Source organism: Caloenas nicobarica, chromosome 3 (assembly GCF_036013445.1).
Source record: "Caloenas nicobarica isolate bCalNic1 chromosome 3, bCalNic1.hap1, whole genome shotgun sequence".
Taxonomy (NCBI): Eukaryota; Metazoa; Chordata; class Aves; order Columbiformes; family Columbidae; genus Caloenas; species Caloenas nicobarica.
In genome coordinates this window covers 97640145-97659393 of record NC_088247.1, presented here as the reverse complement: position 1 = coordinate 97659393, position 19249 = coordinate 97640145, and positions in this window count along the sequence as shown.

Below are 19249 nucleotides of genomic sequence, written 5' to 3'. Positions count from 1 at the left end.
AGTACAGCCTGGCTTTTGAAGAATGGCTGAAAGTACCTAGATCGTATGGATGTATTAACATCGGGACTACTGTGGTGTTTCCAAGTTTGCTGCAGAAATACTATCAGTATGTTATAAGCTTAGTTCCAAGATTTATTTCTTTTCCCCATTTTCCAAAAAGAAAGAAAAAAAAAAAGAGCCCTGAGTGTCCTAAGACTCGTTAACAAGTTTAGCTAAACTGGCGTTGCTTCTGAATTTGGGCCATCTGAGTTTATTAAATGCTGCCTAGTGCAGTCTGGGGAGGAGGGATAAAGATTCTTGCCATTCTCCTTCCCCTGCCCCCTGCTTTGACTGCACTTTCTAATCTCTTCAGCTATGGAGAGACCGGGGGGGAAGGAAGGGGTGACTTTTGTAGCTAGATATTCGGAGTTCCACATGGAGGGAATGGGAAATACTGCTAACTATATTTAAAAGCAAATAAATATGCTCTGGCTATTTTAGTTTCATAGCACAGCATCAGTTACACCCTTTTTAGATATGCATTTAAGTTGTTCAGCCCTGTAGTAACTTCAGTTTTTTCTTTCTCTGCCAGACAGAAAGTGGTGGATGCACCATTTGCCTGAGCTAAAGCCAGTCTTGACAATTTTCCAAATCAAATGTAGCTTTGCTGATAACAGGAGGTCTGATTATTCCTTATGACCTTTGCTTTGTGTGGTTAGCTGCCTGTGAGGCTCAGTACCATGTTTTAGCAGGCTTACATTTATTTTTTTTTTTTTGCATCCACCATGTTATCTAAGTAGTTGAAGAGTAAAACCACAATACTGAAAAATACCTTTTATCTACATGTCTTCAAAAAGCACATGGGATTAATGTGGCTTCTTTTTTTTTTCGTGTCCTGGATCCTGTTTCTGAGCAATGTTAAAATGTGGTTTACATGGTGTTCATTGATGATATTTCTTTTTGCCTTCTTTAAAAATAAATATTTTTTTTAATTAAGTATCAAGTCATGAGAAAATAAATGGAGCTCTTGAATGTCAAATACTTTTAGTCAGGATTTCTTTCTCAGTTCAGTTCCTAGGAAGAAGTTTGACAAGTAGAAATGCACTTTCACTATCTCCCAGAACCTCAGGAACAAGTACAAAGAGCAGAAGTAGAAGAGGAGGTTAACAAATGGTTTGTAAAGGGATGGCCTCTGACTGTCTGGATTCCAGGTGCAATTAGAAGAATGGTTGCCCAGTTCTAGTATCATGTGAAGAGTTAATTATGCAAAATGTATTTTTTTTTTCCTAAGCCTTTGAAAAGAATAAGAAAAATCTTCCTGTCTTGTTAATTGGCCATGGTTAAGTATCTAACATAAGGCAGGCTTCCTAATAGACATCTGTACTGTTTGATGTCCAAGCCTTTGGAAGATAGCTACTTTAGAGCAGAACATGCTTTGGTGTTTTCCAGCTTCATTTGTTTGAATTCAGAAACACTGCAGTTTGTAAAGTTTGTTGGGAGAAAAGTACTGACTGCAGAAAAAACAGAGCTGCCAGCAACAATACCAAGGAGGGCAGGGTTGTTACTAATATCTGCCCTGAGCTGCTCAGGGGCTTGCAGTGATGAGTTTGTTTTGAAGCCCTTCAGTGCTGCAACTTCAGCAGCTCCTTTTTTCTGCTTCAAGATGGAAAAGTGATTCCATACTATCAGTTATATATGCAGGAGGGTATGTTCGGTTGTACTGTAAGCATTGCACATAAGCTTGAGTTTTGCCATTTTCCAAAGCTATTTCTACCTCATCATGACAAGATGTGATTTAGACTTAATATGAACATCCTTTATGAGACACGCCAGTGTGGGATTTTCTTAATTACAAGGATGGGAAAGGAAGGTCAAGGTCCGTAGTTTACTTTTGCTCTTACACGTACCTTTACCCCCGCCATTCCTAGACCTCCTACTGCAGGTGGTTGCGTGACCACAGGAAGGACCAGATCAGGCCCTAGAACAACTCCTTCGCGCTGCTTTTGCATCGGAGAAGCTGGTGCCATGGGAAGGGCAGGGTGGAGGTGGTGCTGCGTCTGACTCCAGGCAGGAGAGCACTTCCAGCAGGAACCTTTTCCTCAGGCTGATCTGTGCTACCACCCCAAACCTGGCATGAAACCCTTGCCGCTGGAACTTCAGTTAGCATTTATATATGTATGGTTTTTGTGGTTTCGGGTTTGGGGTTTTTTTTCTGTTTATGGGGATTTTTTGTGACAATCAACACCAACCTTAGAGCAGTGCTCAGGCCAAATTGTAATCCCCCCTCCCATCACCCAAGCTCCGTTTCTAGTCGCAGCGCTGGTGGGCATCCCATCCCAGCGTTTCCCTCACAGCAGCTAGTGCAGCTAAGAATAGCCATGGTGATGCTGGGGAACAGGATGTGCAACCTGCTGGGTTTCCTGCGTTTGTGCTTGTGCTGCTGGCCTGGGCTGGAGCCTGTCATCCTCCACCTTCCCTGCTAGTGTGGCTGGACTCGTTAGGTGAATTTGTTAGATTTAGTTTGTTAGATTAGTTTTGCTATGGGTTAGCCTACGCTTGTTTCAGTTGCGTTCTGCAGTATAGGCAACTGCTGTCTGCCATACCAGCAAAACCTTGGCCGAGTGGGTTATTCACTTGCTGCCAGTCTTTTTTTGCTTCAGAGTAGGGCTGCCAAGCGTAAGCTGTTGCTGCTGACCTGCTGCAGACAGTGCAGGTTCCAGCATCAGACAAGGGCTGCAGACCTGGATCCGGCTTTGCTGCCTGGTTTGATGTTACCGAGTCAATCCTTCCAGCCGATGGTGCAGCACGGTGAGTCTCGGCAGGTAACTGGGTCATTGGCACTCACCTGATCTTGGCACTCATACCCTAGTTTAGGAGCGAACAGCACTCCCACAGACAAATGCTGCACATATTGCTGTACCCTCGAGATTTTTGCATTAGGCAGCATTGACTGGAGACGCAACCCATCATTCTTGTCCTGGGGTGCTCTAGGACTCTCCCCAAGTTGGGCACAGACAAGCTCATTTTCCCTTGAGAAAGGGATTATGTGAATTAACAAAATTTGGGTGATAATTTTCACTTGTATTATTGTGGCCATGTGGCAAGGTTCTGACCCAAATGGATGGGGTTGATTCTATGTGCTTCTAGCTGAGTGTAAGGAGAGGTTGGGTTAAAATACCAGGTAAATACCAGGTAAAATCTAGGCTCAAGCAGTGCATCTTCTAAATATCCACAGTAACAGAGATCTTAGACTTTTATGTCACGCCGTTTTGAAGGGATTTGCTCTTCTCACATTGCTGTTCAAAAAAAAAAAAAAAAAAAAGGAAGTGTTGTGTTTAATTATAACAAGAATTATTAGCCAGCCTGGCTAGCTGTGTTTCCAGTTTGTCTGAAAATCTCCCTGCATAGAGTAGGTGCACGGCAGAGACACTGAGCTGGTTGGCAAGCTATTGCTAGATAGGAGGTGTTTGGTACATATGCTTCAGCTTGGAAGTGGAATGACACTTGGCACCACAATGTCCCAGTTATCTTTTTTTTCAAAGGTGTAGGAAAACTGCAGAACCAAATATCGAGGCAAGTTGTGTGGGCAGAGCTGGTGTCAGGACAGTGCTGACATCACGGTTGCAGCGTGACATCACTAGCCGTATGTGAAAAGCTCAGCACCACCCAAGCCATATATGTTATTCAAAACTTCAGTAATGTTTGCTGAAAACTTGCAAGTTTTTTTTCTCCTTAACATATCCAAAGAAGTTTAGCCACACAATTTAAGCATCTCACTACCGATTTACATACTGAGCTGGCAGGCTTTAGACCATGGTGTGTAATTCACCCACGTTGCAACAGCATGTGCTGCTCCAGAAAAAAATGTGCCATTGAGCCCAGGGTTTGAATGCCATTGCCCTTGTGTGCCCTTTCAAAAAATATCTACAAAAACCAGATAATGTCAAAATAATACTTCTCTACTGAAAGCTGTTTGGATACTAGAGGCTACAGCTTCTGCAGTGGCCTTCCCTGGAGATATTCAAGACCCGCCTGGACACCTTCCTGTGTGATCTGCTCTGGTGAACCTGCTTTAGCAGGTGGGTTGGACTAGATTATCTCCAGAGGTCCCTTCCAACCCCAACCATTCTGTGGTTCTGTAGACAAGAGGCCGGCTGGCTGGCTCGCAGCGCTCCTGACCACAGATGTATCGCAAGACCAGCATCCATGATGCTCTTAGTTACTGGCCTGTGCCCAGGTAGTTATATCAGCTATTACTGCACATTTGGGAGTTTCACGACAATTAATGTGACGTGGAAAAAGAAGAGGACAGGAACTGGAGTTCTTTATAGATTTTTTTAAATTTTTTTTTTTTAAGAATGGAAAATTTGATCCGTGAGATTTTTGCCAAAAATTCTTTCATCTCTGGTGGACTCAGGAAGGCAGATCACTTCTCCCATGGTGGTCACTCTGGTTAGCGGAGAGCAAGTGAAATTATAGCATCACAGGAGAAAGATGAGCAAAGGAGTGTGTAGGGACTTTGCTTTTGAACTAGTTATAATTTCAACCCCCCCTGCCCCTGCAGCTGTTTTGGTGCGGGTAATGATGTTCTTTGGTCTTCCTTTATAGTTCTGCGGTGCTTAACAGCTTATTACTGTGAGACCTACATGTGATGTCTGTGGAAATCAATGTTAGCGAAAGACATAGAAAAATTGCTTAAACAGATGACAGTTGAAACCGAAACCTTAATCTTTCTGAGACTGAGGAGGCAGCCAGCATAACCTCAGCTGTTACATCAGGAAAGGACAGTGCAAAGTACCAAGGTTAGCACACTGCTACAAAAATGGTGTAGAAAATCAGGGAATAGTAGCTTTGTTTCACAGCTGAGCATGTGAGAAGTAGCCTATATTAAGAGACCGCAGCTTAGCAAAAGTAATGTCTTTGCATGAAGGCTTTGTTGCTGGCAGTGGTGAAAATCCTGAGAGCGCGCTATTTCTCCAAATGACTTAAGGTAAAGTCAAATGCAGAGAGTTCTTATGCAATGTGGAGTTCCCCTTTCGAAACAGCGGTTTAGGAGAGAAAAAGTCATTGGTTTGGGCTAGGACAAAAATTGCTTAAACAAGATAAACAAGGGTGGACTGCTGCCATCTTTCTGTTCCCCTTTATCTCTAAACCTTAACCTTAAATTACAAATCTGAGGTACACACAATGCAGTGCATCTGCAACTACTGAAACCAGCTACATTTTAATAGATTGTATTTATTTCAATGATGATGAAGGTTTGAAAGTTCCTCTAGGTAACAGAAATATTTCTATGCTTTTAAAGTTCAAATACAAGTATTTTTTAATATTACTAAGAATGTTTTCAAATTAATTAGTTCTCCTGATAAAGCATTTCATAATCAACAACAAAATGATTCACTGATTCTCTATCCTTGTTTCTGATCCAGGTAGCTCACAGAACATAGAAATAGACTTCATTTTCAAAATCATGTCCAATTTTTGTGGGCATGGTATTTTTTAAATATCAGCTAGAAAGAAATGAGGTTTCAGTCATAAAATTTAAGCTAACTACACAGTCTTGGTAGCAGGTCAGTCACTACTAACAAGTACTTTAGCACTGTGCAGAGCTCCGAGTGGCTGTAGAACACGTTGTGACAATAGAGACCAATAAAATAGGGCAGAAAAATCTTTGCTTTGAGTTTCACAAAGAAGAAACTACTTCAGTGATCTGTAAGCAAAGGTATTTGTTCCTAAGCTGCATTTTCGCTTGTACTATACGTAGTGTCCTGCAAAACTAACCCTTCAAGATACTGTTTATGTGATGATGACTTTATTCCAGAAATACCAGTTTAGGTCCTGTCCTGTGCAATGGTTTATTCAGGCAGCGAAAATATGGTAGGGAAGAGCAGAAGGCATGATAGATGCATTTCTGGATGAGTATGGCACTCAGCATACTGGGGGTACATACATTCCTTCTTTCAAACAATGCGGAAGTGTGTTCAGGGTTTTACCTACTTCTGGTCATCCTGGGTTTTGAACAACTTTGCTCATAGGAGAATTTTGAAACCAAGCTGGCTTCGGAGCACCTTGCCGGAGCACCAGGTGCCACATGCTGGCTGGCTGAGCCAGTGATACTGTATTTTTCTGTTCTCAGTAAGAATGAAAGACTCTGAGCCAAGTCACCTACTGGATGGAGTATACTGAAGACCTGGAAATGTGGAATAATGCTCTGAAGATGAGGCTAGGCTAATCCTCAACACCTTTAGTCTTTGTTAAGAAAGTTTGTCTTGTTTCGTTTGGTGTTTTTTTTTTTTTTTTTTTGGTAAATGTGATTAATCCAAAAGAGATTCACTCATATTTAGAGAAAGAAAAGCTTAAGATTCACTGAAATTTCACTGAGGCTCTTTTCAGTAGGCCTAAGCTGTTTATTAATTAAATTGGATAGGATGGAAATGGCTGTTACAGAACCCCTTAGAGTACCTGTGATAAGCAGATTATGAAAACAAGAGCCTGCCCTGCTGTAGTGTTGGGAGCTCTGACAGAGGTGAAAAGCGCTCTCTGTTCATGGCCCTCATGGGGCTCTGACCTCCGTCACGTTTTTCTTCCATCCAGCGTCACTAGATAGTGTTTAAAGAAATATGAAGCACTCTCTGAGACTAGAAAAAGTGACCACTCACTCTGTAGTAACCGTGGTTCTCTGAGCCATCTCATTTGTCTCCATATGGACCTCAGTTTCACAGAAAAGCTAAAATTTCAGTTTAAGGATGACTTAGGAAACAGAGATAGGAGGTGGCTTGCGGACATCTCGTGGGCATCAGGTAGGACTACAGCCATGGTAGGGAAAGAAGCCATCCTCCCTTTGACTGCCCTCTGAGCAGACCCAGCCTGAGGAGTGGGAAACCAGCAGCCCTCCTGGGAGAAGCCCGAATTGCTGCTGGTTGATCCCCGCTCTCCTGCACCGTCACCCCAGTTTTGGGGCCATGGCACACAGAAGAAGCGAGGGCATCGCTGGCCTGAGCTGGGACATGTACGGGCCAGCTTGCCTGTGCTCTGAGCAACTCCTGCTGCAAAACACCCACCTAATGACAAATGCACATACGGTGTTGTCCCTCAATGTTCAAAACTCTCACTCTCTATAGGAAAGGCCTCCAAATCAAGGCCGTGTATGGCGTAGGTGTAAAGGAAGAGATGGGCTGGTGGAAATGGCACCGCCAGTGATGTAGCTACTCCGATACTGGGCTACCGGTCCAGTTGTTCCTGGGATTGACACCGCTACTGAGTTTAGATCTGACGAACGAGTCTCGAAACTCAGCTCATGCAGAAATGACTACTTAAACCTGGTTGCTTTGTCTTTCCTTGTGTGGCTCTTCCAGCTTGTCAGCTTTCTGCACAGTGACTTCCAGTCACTGCTTGGGCAGGGGTTGTCCCCTCCCAGCACAGCACTGGGCACACAGGCAGGTGGCTGCTGGATGCTTCCTAATCTGGTCATGGGAAAAAAACCCAACACTGCGAGAGGTTTTGCAGTGCTTCACTAAATAAGTAATAGAAGGTGTATAAGAAGGATACTGAAGTCCCCCGGACTTTGAAATGACACAGACTCTGCCTTTTCATGCAATGCCATATAGCATTTAGGCAAAAGGTTAAAACCGTAGTTACTCTGAAATAAACTTATGCCATAACATGGAGCAGAAAGACAGGTAGAATTAGTACTGCTACCATCTTTAATAGGAGTCAAGCTGAGATGGAGAATGGGAGTTTAGAAATGTTTTCTGTTTAGTTTTTTTTCTTTCACACTTGCATGACTTCTTGTTAGAAGGCTGGAAGCAGACTTCTGTTAACTTCTGGTTACTAAAAAAACAAAGAGCAGCCTTGGAAAGAAATTGGGATCTGAGAACGCAGCAGGGTAATGGGAAACTTAATCAATATCCTGTTGTTACAACATCCGTCATTTTAGCATTAACAAGCTCATGATTTTAGCTGTTGTATGATCACAGCTCCACTCTGCAGATTAAGGGAAAGGCTGTTATACCTTTCAAATAAAAGCTTTCTGCACGGCAGGATGCTTTAACCTCTTGCATCCTGAAGCTATTTAGCTAAAGCAGCCTGAAAGTGATACTGAGACAGACTCCTGTGTGCGTCAATTAGGAGGGATATAGAAGCAGTTAGGCTTAAGGGTTTTTCTCATTTTGTTCTCTTTGATGTCCAGAAGAGCCAAGAAAAAAGCAAAACAAAACAAACAAACAAGCAAAACCAACACAGAAACAAACCCAACACAGAAACAAACCCAAAACAAACCAAGAAAAAAAACCCCACCAAAATAATGTGGGCTTTTTTGTTAGTTTGCTTGTTTGTTTGGGGGTTTGTGTGGTTTGTTTGGTTTTGTTTTGGGGTTTTTTTTCCGATTTGTTTTGGTTTTAATTTTGATTTGGCTATACTTTGCTGCTTCTACAGGTTGTAGAGAGGAGGTTTAAAGACTATCTTAGTAAAGGAATAAACATCACTGGAGCAGAACTATGACAGATCTCCATTGCTTTTAAGGCAGTAAATGTACACCAACCGCAAATACAGGGTGGTATTTTGGTTCATTTAAAATAGGTCTATGTAAGGACCAGAACAACTGTACAAATACTGAACTCCATGCAGCATCTCTCACCACCTGTTTCTGTGGTTTCTTTAGCCTATTGACTCATATTTTTCTTTTCTGGAAGCTGAGGAAAATGCCTGCCATGCTGAAAATGCTCCTAGTTTGGTTTTAGTCTCAGACGAAGTTCATCCAAAACAGTTCCATGGTGATAATGTTTCTGACTTCTTTATTTTTTGCTTTTATGGGCCAGGTGGTGAAACGAGAACCCTCCACGAACTGTATGCAGCCAGGGCTGCAAAGATACGACAAACATCACTCTCCCAATACGTGGCTTCTTATGCAGGGAGGAACAGTGGGGCTGAAAGAAAGAGGTTGTCTTGGTGCCCAGGAGAAGTCCATAGCATGTCAGGTGCAAGCAAGAGCTGTGATTTCAGAAGAGACCTATAGCCATCTTGTTCCAGAGCACTCTGTGTTCCCCCCTCTTTGTCCTCCCTCACGGTGCAAGGAGGCACCGTGTCCAGCTCACAGCTGCCTCCAGGACCCGTGTCAGTCTGCAGAAGTACCAGTGGACCACACGTCTCATAGGGTGTCAGGACAAACCACTGTGTTCACATGCTGCGTAGATGCTTCTGAAAAGCCCAGAGGCATCAGTTTGCACTTCCAAGTGCTTCCAAGCCCATACATAGGAGCCTGCATCCCAAGTGATTTTTTTCATAGATTTTAGGGTCCTTAATGCATGTTTGACCTGTTAAGACTCCTAGAAGCATATTTGATTGCTTTCAACTGATAGAGATTGTCTTGGAAATGCTACTATTCTGTTTGGGAAAAAAAAAATCTTATTAACCAGTAAGGTCAGGTGTACACAAGAGATCCTATCTCATGTGGCAGGATTGGGATGCACAGACGTGATCTGGGGCACTGGGGCACACAAAGTCCTTGCTCAGGTCATTAGTAAGTGTGTGCTTTCAACTTCTGTTCCTGTTGATGATGTTAAAGCAGGAGCTGAGATGTACATTCTCCCCCAAGTTTTGAATATGCCAGTACAAACATTTCAGTAGCTGGTGATGGTTTCACTGCTGTGACAGACTCGGAGAGGGGGGACACTTTTTTTTTTTGGTAAAATGGTTCAACTTCCTGAAATATGTAAAAACCACACCTGACTGTAAAACACGTTTCATTTTTAAATAGTTTAAATACTTTTCCCTTTTTTCAGTGAAATTATAAGTTCGAATTCTCACAACGTTTTTAGTAGAAAACATTTGGACCCCAGCAGCTTTTGCCTAAGACTTTCAGAGCTGCTAACATGCTAGAAAATCAATTATTTGCACAGAGCTAATTAGAATCCATCAAAGAATGGGAGAAATGACTCCCAACAATACAGTTCAACAGTAGTGCAAAGATATTGCAATTAAACTCTGCTGTAGGATTATGCATATTAGCATATGAATTAATCTTTAAATGATAAATTTGAATCAAATAATTATCTGGAGCTTCTGGGAAGCTAACCCTAACCCTAACCCCTACCCCCTACCCTAACCCCTAACCCTAACCCCAACCCTGACCCCTAACTCTAAACCCTAAACCTAAACCCTAAACCTAACCCTAAACCCTAACCCCTAACCCTCAACCTAACCCCTAAACCTAACCCTAACCCCTAAACCCTAACCCTAACTCTAACCCTAACCCCTAACTCCCAATCCTAATGCTAATGCCTAAAAATAACCCTAACCCTCACCCTAACCTCTAACCCTAACCCCAACGCCTATCCCTAACCCTAACCCCTAACCCTAACAATAACCCCTAAACCCTAACCCTAAACCTAACCCTAACCCCTATCCCTAACCCTAACTTAAAAGTAAGGTTAGGCTGGTGAAATGCAATGCTTTTCTTTTGCAAAATACAAATAGAAGTGTAGCTTGCTGAAAACACAACAAATTGTTCCCTGTGAACTGACTTGCCAGACTAAGCCACACTTCTTTTTGAAATATGGGTGGCAACTTATGCTTTTTTTCTTTTAAAACCAGGCTAAATTAGAAGAATCAAAACCTTGAGGAGCACCTACCAGGTTTCCAGAGACTGGCTGCAAAAACCTGCGGAGGTGCTAATTTACATCCTTCTGGCTCCAGCGAAGAAGGTGCTGGGAAAATGAGAGGCCAGCTGTGTGGGGATGTTGCTCTCCGTTTGAAGCCAGCATGGGCAAGCACAGCTTTGCTGCTGTGCCTGGGCTTGCGGGAGACAACTGCCTCCAGAGGGGCTGCACTGCTGCAATCCTCATGCATGGCTGCTGTCACCATGCACCACTTATGCATAGTGCAAATCACCATGCATGGTTGCAGTCGCCAAGCACAGCTGCAATCCTTCTGCACAGCTGCAGTCCTCTTGCATGGCTGCAATCACCATGCATGGCTACAGTCCTTGTGCACGGCTGCAATCCTCGTGGATGCCTGCAAGCACTTTGCACAGCTGCAATTCTCATGCACAGCTGCAATCTTCGTGCACCTCTACAATCACCGTTCACAGCTGCAATCCTCTTGCATGGCCACAATCACCGTGCATGGTTGCAATCACCATGCACGGCTGCGGTGCTCGTGCGCAGCTGCAATCCTGGTGCACGGCTGTGCTGGGGTGGCGCTGGGCAGGTGCAAGGGGATTGATTACAGGGCCTTGGCTGCCCGTGCTGAGGACAGCCCCATGTTATCTCGCAAAGCAGCCCAGCACCACCCTGCCTCTCCCCTGGGCAGCAGGGTGGCCTGGGGACGGCTGCGCTCAGGCTTGGGCAGGCTCTGGCCAGCAGCGGTGTGACACCTGGTTGGCCCCCATCTACAGCAGCAATTTATTGAGCCCTCCACCATTGCTCACCTGCTCAGGAAGTTTTAGGCCAGCCCTCTGCCCTGTGCCCGTGACTCCCCCCCAGGCACTGACCACAGGATCAGTCCTGCTTTCTCCTGCTGGTGGGTCCCTCTCCAGAGCTGCCCCCCAACCATCTCAGAAGACACCGCCCCCCCAGCACCGCTCCTCCTGAGCGCAGCCCATGGCGGAAACCGGTGCGAGGGGTTTTGTGGTAAATGGGGTGGCAGGAGGCTTACCACAGGGCTGCTGTACAACCCCAGTGATCGGAGCGATTGCCCTCGTGCTATAAAATGCAATTTGCCGAAATGAAACCCCTCCGGCCACATGCACCCGACTGCAGCATCCAAGCGGTGCTGGGATCACCGCCACCGCAAGAAAAGGAGTAGCTGCCATTAGCAGGGAAATTCATCTTTTGCAAGAGCCACAATGGGCCATTAGCTTTTAACCAGGTTTTTAGGGGTGGGAAACAGCTTTCCTGTTGGGCAAACCTTAAGAAGGAAATAAGTGGCTCCAAACATCCAGGGGTGGTGGGGAGTTCAGAGCAGAGTTAGCTCTGAACTCCGCAGCTTGAGCTCGTCGGTACAATGCAGCTGGCTCCTGCGCGTGGACGAGCCGGTGGCAGAGCTGCGGGGAGCTACTCTTATTTATTTGTTCCTACCGCACAGGCTGAGACAAGGGCCCCGTTTTATGTTCCTCTGCAGGAAGGTGATAAAGTGCCTGAGAGCTGCTGAAAACCATTCGCCAATAAATTCAAAGGGAAAAGCCATTTCTCATGCCTTGGAAGCTTGAAAGAGCTGAGGGATGCGGGATGGCAGAGAAGACCAAAACGGCACGTTGCAAGACAGTATGGCGGGAGGCACCAGAGCAATTTTTCTGGTTCATTTTGTTGCTTGTTTATTGTTGTTTGTGTTTGGGGTTTTTTTGTTTAGTTTTGTTTTGTTTTTTCCTCAATGATTTTTACTCTGCCTGTGGCTAGGCAATCAATATCTCTTTGCCACCAATACATATTCTGTGCTTTTAAATGATAATGTATTCCAGGGTGAAACAAATTAAGTGTGCGATTGCTGCCCTCTTGTACTCAAACTAATTCTGTGGGTCTAAATGGAAACTCTCAGAGTAATTCCTGAACTTGGCTCTCTGGAGGCGGTAGATCTGAACAGGAGAAAACCGTCAGGTCTGGCTTCAGCGGTCAACTCTGTTGCTGATCCTTCTTCTTTCATTGAGATGCACAGGAAATTGAGTGAGCTGTATGAGCAGCTCTGAGGGGTGAATCCATCAGGGAGATGCATGCAGTTGGGCATCAGCCTGTCTGGAGCACCACAGTGCCCCTTGTTTCCCTTGGCAGGAGTTTGCAAAGCTGGATACAGGTTCAACGGGCTGATGTGACAAGCACAGCCTGGGTTGAGTGGCACTGACCTGAACACCCTCCCCTTGGGGTGCTACACCAGTAGGGACTTCAGCTTTGACCTGTCAGTGCAGTGGCCAGACAGGGAACATCCCCTGAAAACGTGCTGCTAAAAGCAATCTTTCTGGAATCAATCTGAGAAGTGGGGTGGGAGCCTGTCTGAAGCCCCAAAAAGTCTGCCGTGGCCATGACAGCAACAAATTCCCTCCCCATGCGTCTGAGGGAGAGCAGATGGACTTAACTGAGCATTAGGGAAGCAACCCGATTTCCTTCTCAAGAGGAATGGCATGCTTTGGTGCAAAAAAAAACCCCAAACTGTTGTAGGATACATTATTCTCTTTGGTTTCCTACGGTGTTTTACAGAGATGGTAGAAGGATTGTGTAGTGCCTGCCACGGTTTTTCTCCTGTGGTGTTACTGCTTCTTGAACCCTTCAGCAAAGAGACACAGAAAATTCGCAGGACGGTGCAGGAAATATTTTTGCCCAACTTCTGCTACAACAAAAACTGTTGGTTTCGTGGGATTAAGACGACCGTGGAAGACAGAGGGCAAAGATATTGCGCACCTTTGCCAGGGCCAGATACTGCATAGCAAAATACAGCCAGCCCTGAGCAGGTGGTCACCTTGTGTTGGTGACCAGCAACGCTGCCTGCTCATCCCCCAGAGCCAAGGCACCACCGCCGGCTCCTGGCCTCCTGGATGGGAAGACGGGGATCCCCATGGAGGGTCTTTTCTCTCTCGTGCTGCCGCTTCTTTGGCGGAATGGAGGGTGCTGCTGTTTTTCCAGTGGCAACAGTGTGCTACCCGTACACTAATGCTTGTTAGCTTGTATGTACATATGGGGAGTTCATGATGGGCCTTGACATTTGCCATCAAGAAAATGAAGTCCTCCCAGTTTCAGGTCACCCGGTCCTGGTTTTGTACCAAAGCCTTTCATAACAACAGCCATTTCATTTCAATAAGCTAATAATAACCCCTGCGAAGCCTGTATATCAGCAAAGGGCTCTCCACAGCTGCCACTGTCAGCAAAACGGGAGCTAGTGCTGCAGAGCGGTGAATGCTGAGGAGGTCTGAGCCCTTGCCTTGCTAAGTCTTAGGCAGCATTCACCAAGCCAGGCCCATCGCAGGGCTTTGGCTCTGTCCTAGCCCATTTGCACCATGCTTATGGTTGAGTTATCACTTCAGAGAGGATGGAGTAGCATAAGACCAGGCTCCACAAGTAGTTACCGAAGTCTTTACTAAACCTTTCTGTCCAAGGAGAACACCCTGGATGCCAGAGGAGGCCAGAGAAATGCTTCAGGTCTTCCACTACAACAGGAGCCAGCTCCAAAAAATCTACGTCGGTGTCTGGTGGGAATACTTGCAGCACCAGGGCTTGGCCTGCTGCTTCTCATAGAGATCGGCAGGAATTTTGCCGCTTTCTTCTCTGGCCCAACTCTGCTTCTGTGGCTGGCAAACCCCTGCTAAAGAAAAGCGGGGTTTGTTGTGGGTGTTTGTGGGGGGATGCTGGGGAGGGGGCAGGCTGCCTGCTGGGAGGTCCTTTGGCCTGGGTCCCCCTGTAGCCCTGAGGCCTGATGTTAATTTTTTTCCTCTTGGATTTTGCCCAAAGGAGCCTGCGGGTTTGCTGCTGGGCAGTGTGCAGAGCATGCAGTTTGGGGCCCCAGGGCTGAGGATGAGCCGGGGAGATAAGCTATCTGTGAGCATAAATGTGCCTCTAGCCTTGCACACCTAGTAGGAAAAAGGAGAATTTCTGAAAAGGAGCACACACTGAGAGAAGGGCTGGGCAGTTCGTGCCTTGTTTCTCACCCTCTTTCAAATAGCACCCACTGCTGAGTCCTTTTGGAGGCAGACTCTAGAATGAAAGACCCATCAAATCCAGTGTGACAGTCCCTAGATAACAAAAATGTAGGGATTTATGAACTGATGAATGTGGGATACTTCTGATCCTGTGCAAAGAGAAGAAACATCCTGCTTAGGGGCTAAGCCCTGAGATCTTCTAATGACAAAGGCACTTGTGGGTTTTTCTTGCAGCTTCTGTATCTGGGTGCACTGATGTTCATCCACATGCTGCAAGATTTGAAACACATCCTCCACGAGCCAGTTTGCTGTTGGTGGAATGGTAGTATGGGCAATTTTTGAATCCCCCAGCACAATTTGGAGTGTAACTCTCGTGGGCTGCAGTGAAAATTCCGAGCAGGCGAGGTGGCTGAGCCAGTGGAGGTGTTACAAGGCGCTGCTGAGCGCTGCTGCCACAGCAAACCCTGCGAGCAGCCAGTGACCCAGGTCTCTCCTATATTCCCTTTTTGTTAATCACCACATGCCCAGCTCTCCACTGTTAGTATCTTCCTGGGGTTTTGCGTATCTTGGCGTATTTAGATAACCAAAAAATTTTTTTCTCCAGTGCTCTGCTGAGAAAAAAAAACCACTAGTAGCAGACTCCTAGGAGGCAGCACCATGGGCTGAGTAAAAACTGCGGGGCTGTTCTGCATTACACTCATTGCAAAGGGAAAAACTCAGGACCACTGCGCTGTTGCCATACACTGTGGCATACTTTGAAATGAGCCTGATGTGGATGAGCAGACAGATCCGCAGCTGAGCAGAGTCTGTTTTCACTAAGCCCTGCAGAATTTCTGTGAGCCCAGTGGCCCACAGGAGGGTGTTAAAAAGTAAGCTGCAGGGTTCCTGATAATTTAGCGTGATAACACTCAGCACATCCTTGAGCGGCTGTAAGGACTGAGCTGCATCTGCTGCAGCCAAGGGGACCTGCATCCTTCTCCTTGCTGTGCTGCCATCTTCATGATGAAACCTTTTATGTTGGGTTGGAGATAGAGAGATGCACCGGAGCACTGGGGATTTTACACTGTGACCTTGCCATACGTGTTACACTGCAACGCCAATCTTCACAGCTCTCTTTGGCCTCGGTGCTTTTAGGTCAGGGATGTAGTTCTTCCCACAACCTGTGCACCTCCCTAAAGGTCTAACTCACTGTGCTGCCTACTGTTTTTATTTGCACAAGTTTTCGAAAGTGTCATAGTGGCCAAACTTGATGGATTACCTGCCTGAAGTAGCTGGATGATCAGCTGAAGTGTTTATTTGGGCGTACCAGTTCCTACTTGTGTCCTAATTTTTTTAATTGCGGAGTTCAGCCTGCAAACTGTTTCGGGGAACTCTCTTTGGTATTCCCTGTTCCTGAAGTGGAAACCCCTTTGTCCGTACTTTTGCTGCTTTCCTATATAAAAGAAAATAGGATCTTATGTTTGAGTAAGTAGAATATAGAGCCCTATCCAGCAGGTCAGTTTAATGCTGGGCTGCTTTCTGTTGAAAGGCAAGAAGACATTTCTGTTTGTTTGTCTTAGATTTTCATTATACTCTCTTGCTGTGAGAAATGAGCGCTGCCAAGATAAGAGGAAGACACGGCTTAGCTATGAAAGCAAACTATGGAAGGCTGACAATCCAGGGGTAATACGCTGCAAATGCAGAGCTGCTTTTTGTGCTGATTCCTCCAAACTGTGTGACTGCTGGAGTGCTCAAAGGGAGGCTTGTGGCTCCCTTAAAAGGCACCCACACAGATTTAATTTCCTTGCAATGTGCATGCAAGACCCTGTGGTATTTCTGGCAAGTCCCCATCAGGTGCCTGCCATCAGCTGCCTGTGTGAAACATGATGGTCGGATGTGCCACCAGCCTGGGGAACCTGAAATTTTTCTAAGGCACAAGCCTGCAGATATTGAGGAAACAGTCAGGAAGCATCATCCCAGAAAACTGTCTTAAACAGAGCTGGCCTCAGAGTTAATGTTTCTCTCCTCTCCCAAAATCAGCAGATGCAGCTGGAGGTGCTGATGGGGTAGCTTGCATCTCCTGGCATGTGGAGCTGCAAGGACAGAGGGACCAGGCGCTGCTGCTGAGCTAGTGGCAGCACACCAGGTATCTCCTCTTCTGCTGCTGCCGCCAGAGAGGCGGGTAATTACCGTATCCATTTTAGAAACGAAGAAACTAATGCATACATTTGAAGAATATGTGGGTGTCTGAGATGCAAATGCTTTGGGAAACGCCACGTTGTGCCTGATTTGCATTTGTAGGCATCTAAATACTTGTACCAATTTGACCCAGAGGGCCACGTGCGAAGGCACAGGGAGCACGAGTAGCAGTGCAGGGCGAGCTCCCGGGCTCCCTCGCCACAGATCCCTCACTCCTCATGGCACCTGGGCCAGTCACTCCCCTGCCTTCGGATCTGCTGCAGGGACAAGTGCTCCTGGGTTCCACCGAGCAGCAGCAATGATGGGATGGGATGGGATGGGATGGGATGGGATGGGAAGGAATAGGAAGGGGTGGGATGGGATGATGTTTCCCTCTTCATTCTGCAAGAGCAGCCTGCATTGGCAGCTTCGCTGATCCTCCCAGCTCCTCCTATGTGGTAGCTTTTTTATTTCAAATAGAAATCTATTTCAAAACTCAACAAATTTATTTTATTTCAGGAGGAGGAAACCTGTTGGTTTTGCCTGCTATAATATTGCCCTGGCCCAGGCTGGTTGCTGCATGTCACCTGCTGGGTGCCCTCGATGTTCCTGGTCAGGAGGCAGAGCCGATGTCCCACATTCACCTTCCCCAGTCCCCACAGAACTTTGGACACTCCTTTTTATGATGATGACAAGAGTGTTGAAAGCTATCACCCAAGATGAACTGCAAAAGAGTGAGCAAGATTACCTCAGTGGAAAAATATATATAATTACCTGTAATAGACTCAGTAACTGTGTATGCAATCATTTCCTTCTGAAGACCTTGGTACACCTGAGAAGAGAAACTTCATGTTTTCTGTGCAAAGAAGAGTGTCATCATGTTTTATCATTAATAAACCATCCTCTTCCAGTTCCTAACCTTCATTTTCCAGTTTTCAGTATACCTGCGGCGTCATTTTCTCTAGAAAATCAGTCAAACTCCAGCTCAGATTTTTTGGGAGCTTTGAGGGACAATTTTGTTAAAGGTCAAGAAGTACGTTTTCAACTGCAGACAAAGGCTCTTCCTTTCTTTCTGAGTCCACCTGGTGGGTTTCCTAACTTTGCCATGGCTCTGAAGTCCACCTGCAGGCACCTGCTTGACTCTTTCTGTTGGAGTGTGGTTCTGCCATTTTCCGAGACCATCTAGATTGGCAGCTGGATCTGGCCCTCCCTTAACAGTGCCCTTTCCCACTTTCTTTTTCTATATGAGCAAAGAAACAAAGGTCATTGCTCCCAGAACTGGGACTTCAATTTATCTTTATGTGCCAGGAAATGTAAGGTTGCAAAATGTTGGGTTTTTTTTCCAAAGTCTTTACATAACAGTGATAAAAATATTCTAATTGACTTCCCTGTGTTGTGTGACCTTAGTACAATATTTGAATGGGGGTATCCTTTCACCCACGGCCACTTGCACCGGGCCACTTCTCAAGGTCCAAAATGCAAGCCCTTTTTCCACAAGTAATACTAAGCTGGTTTTTTTTAAAACAAATAAACAGACACCACAAAAAAACCCCAACCAACCAAAACACCCCAAAACACACAGGGAAAAAAAAAAAAACTGAGGAAAAAAATTAATTCCATTTTCCTTTTCAGAAAAAAAGTATGAAAACAAATGTGTAAGCAATGACATGGAATGGAAAAACACAGCCTTTGTGTGGGATAGGCTCCTGCAGCTGAAATGCCAAATTATCAGCTACTGCCAATCATCTCTCAACCAAAAATATTTGGTTTTTTTCCACAGCTGATTCCATTTTTTTACACACACACACCCTCCTGCAGCTAGCAGGGGACTAAGAGCCGTAGGAGCCCAGGAGGAGGCGGGTCTGGGGGAGCAGCATGACTGTCACAGGGGCAGTGTCATAGGTGTGTGACAAACACCGTGCAGAAGGAGCGAGCGCAACCGGCACTGCTGCAAGCTCCTGATCGCACGGGACTGCTAATGTGGGAGCCTCACACCAGCACAGGGGGTGAAATAAAAGGATCCCCTGGTGAAACTGGAAATTGTCAAAGAGGCTGACGTTCAACCGGGTGGCGGGATCAATGGGGGAGCGCTTGAGAAATGTGTGCTGTGACCTCTGACATTTCATCCCTTAGCAGGTTTGAGTCAGTGTCTTTTGTGGCACAGTTATGTGGTGAGGCAAGGTGGCTTGGTGATAATGAGGTTTATTCTTGCGACCTCATTTTTGTTGAATGTCTTGTCTTGGACATTTTGCTGTTGTTAATACATGTGTGGAGGAGCAATGCTGCAATGCTGAGATGTCAATAAGAAAACCAGTGAGGTCATTTCATACCACTTTCCCGAGCTCTTTGCCTGGGCTTCTCCAGCCTTCAAAAACAAATTAAAAATATGCTTAACTACTTACTGCCTGGAGCACTGGTCCTTTTGAAGGCTATGTGTCATGTGGGAGCCAGTGCAGGGTTCAGTGTCGCTTTGGGAGGGTCCAGGAGAGCTGGCAT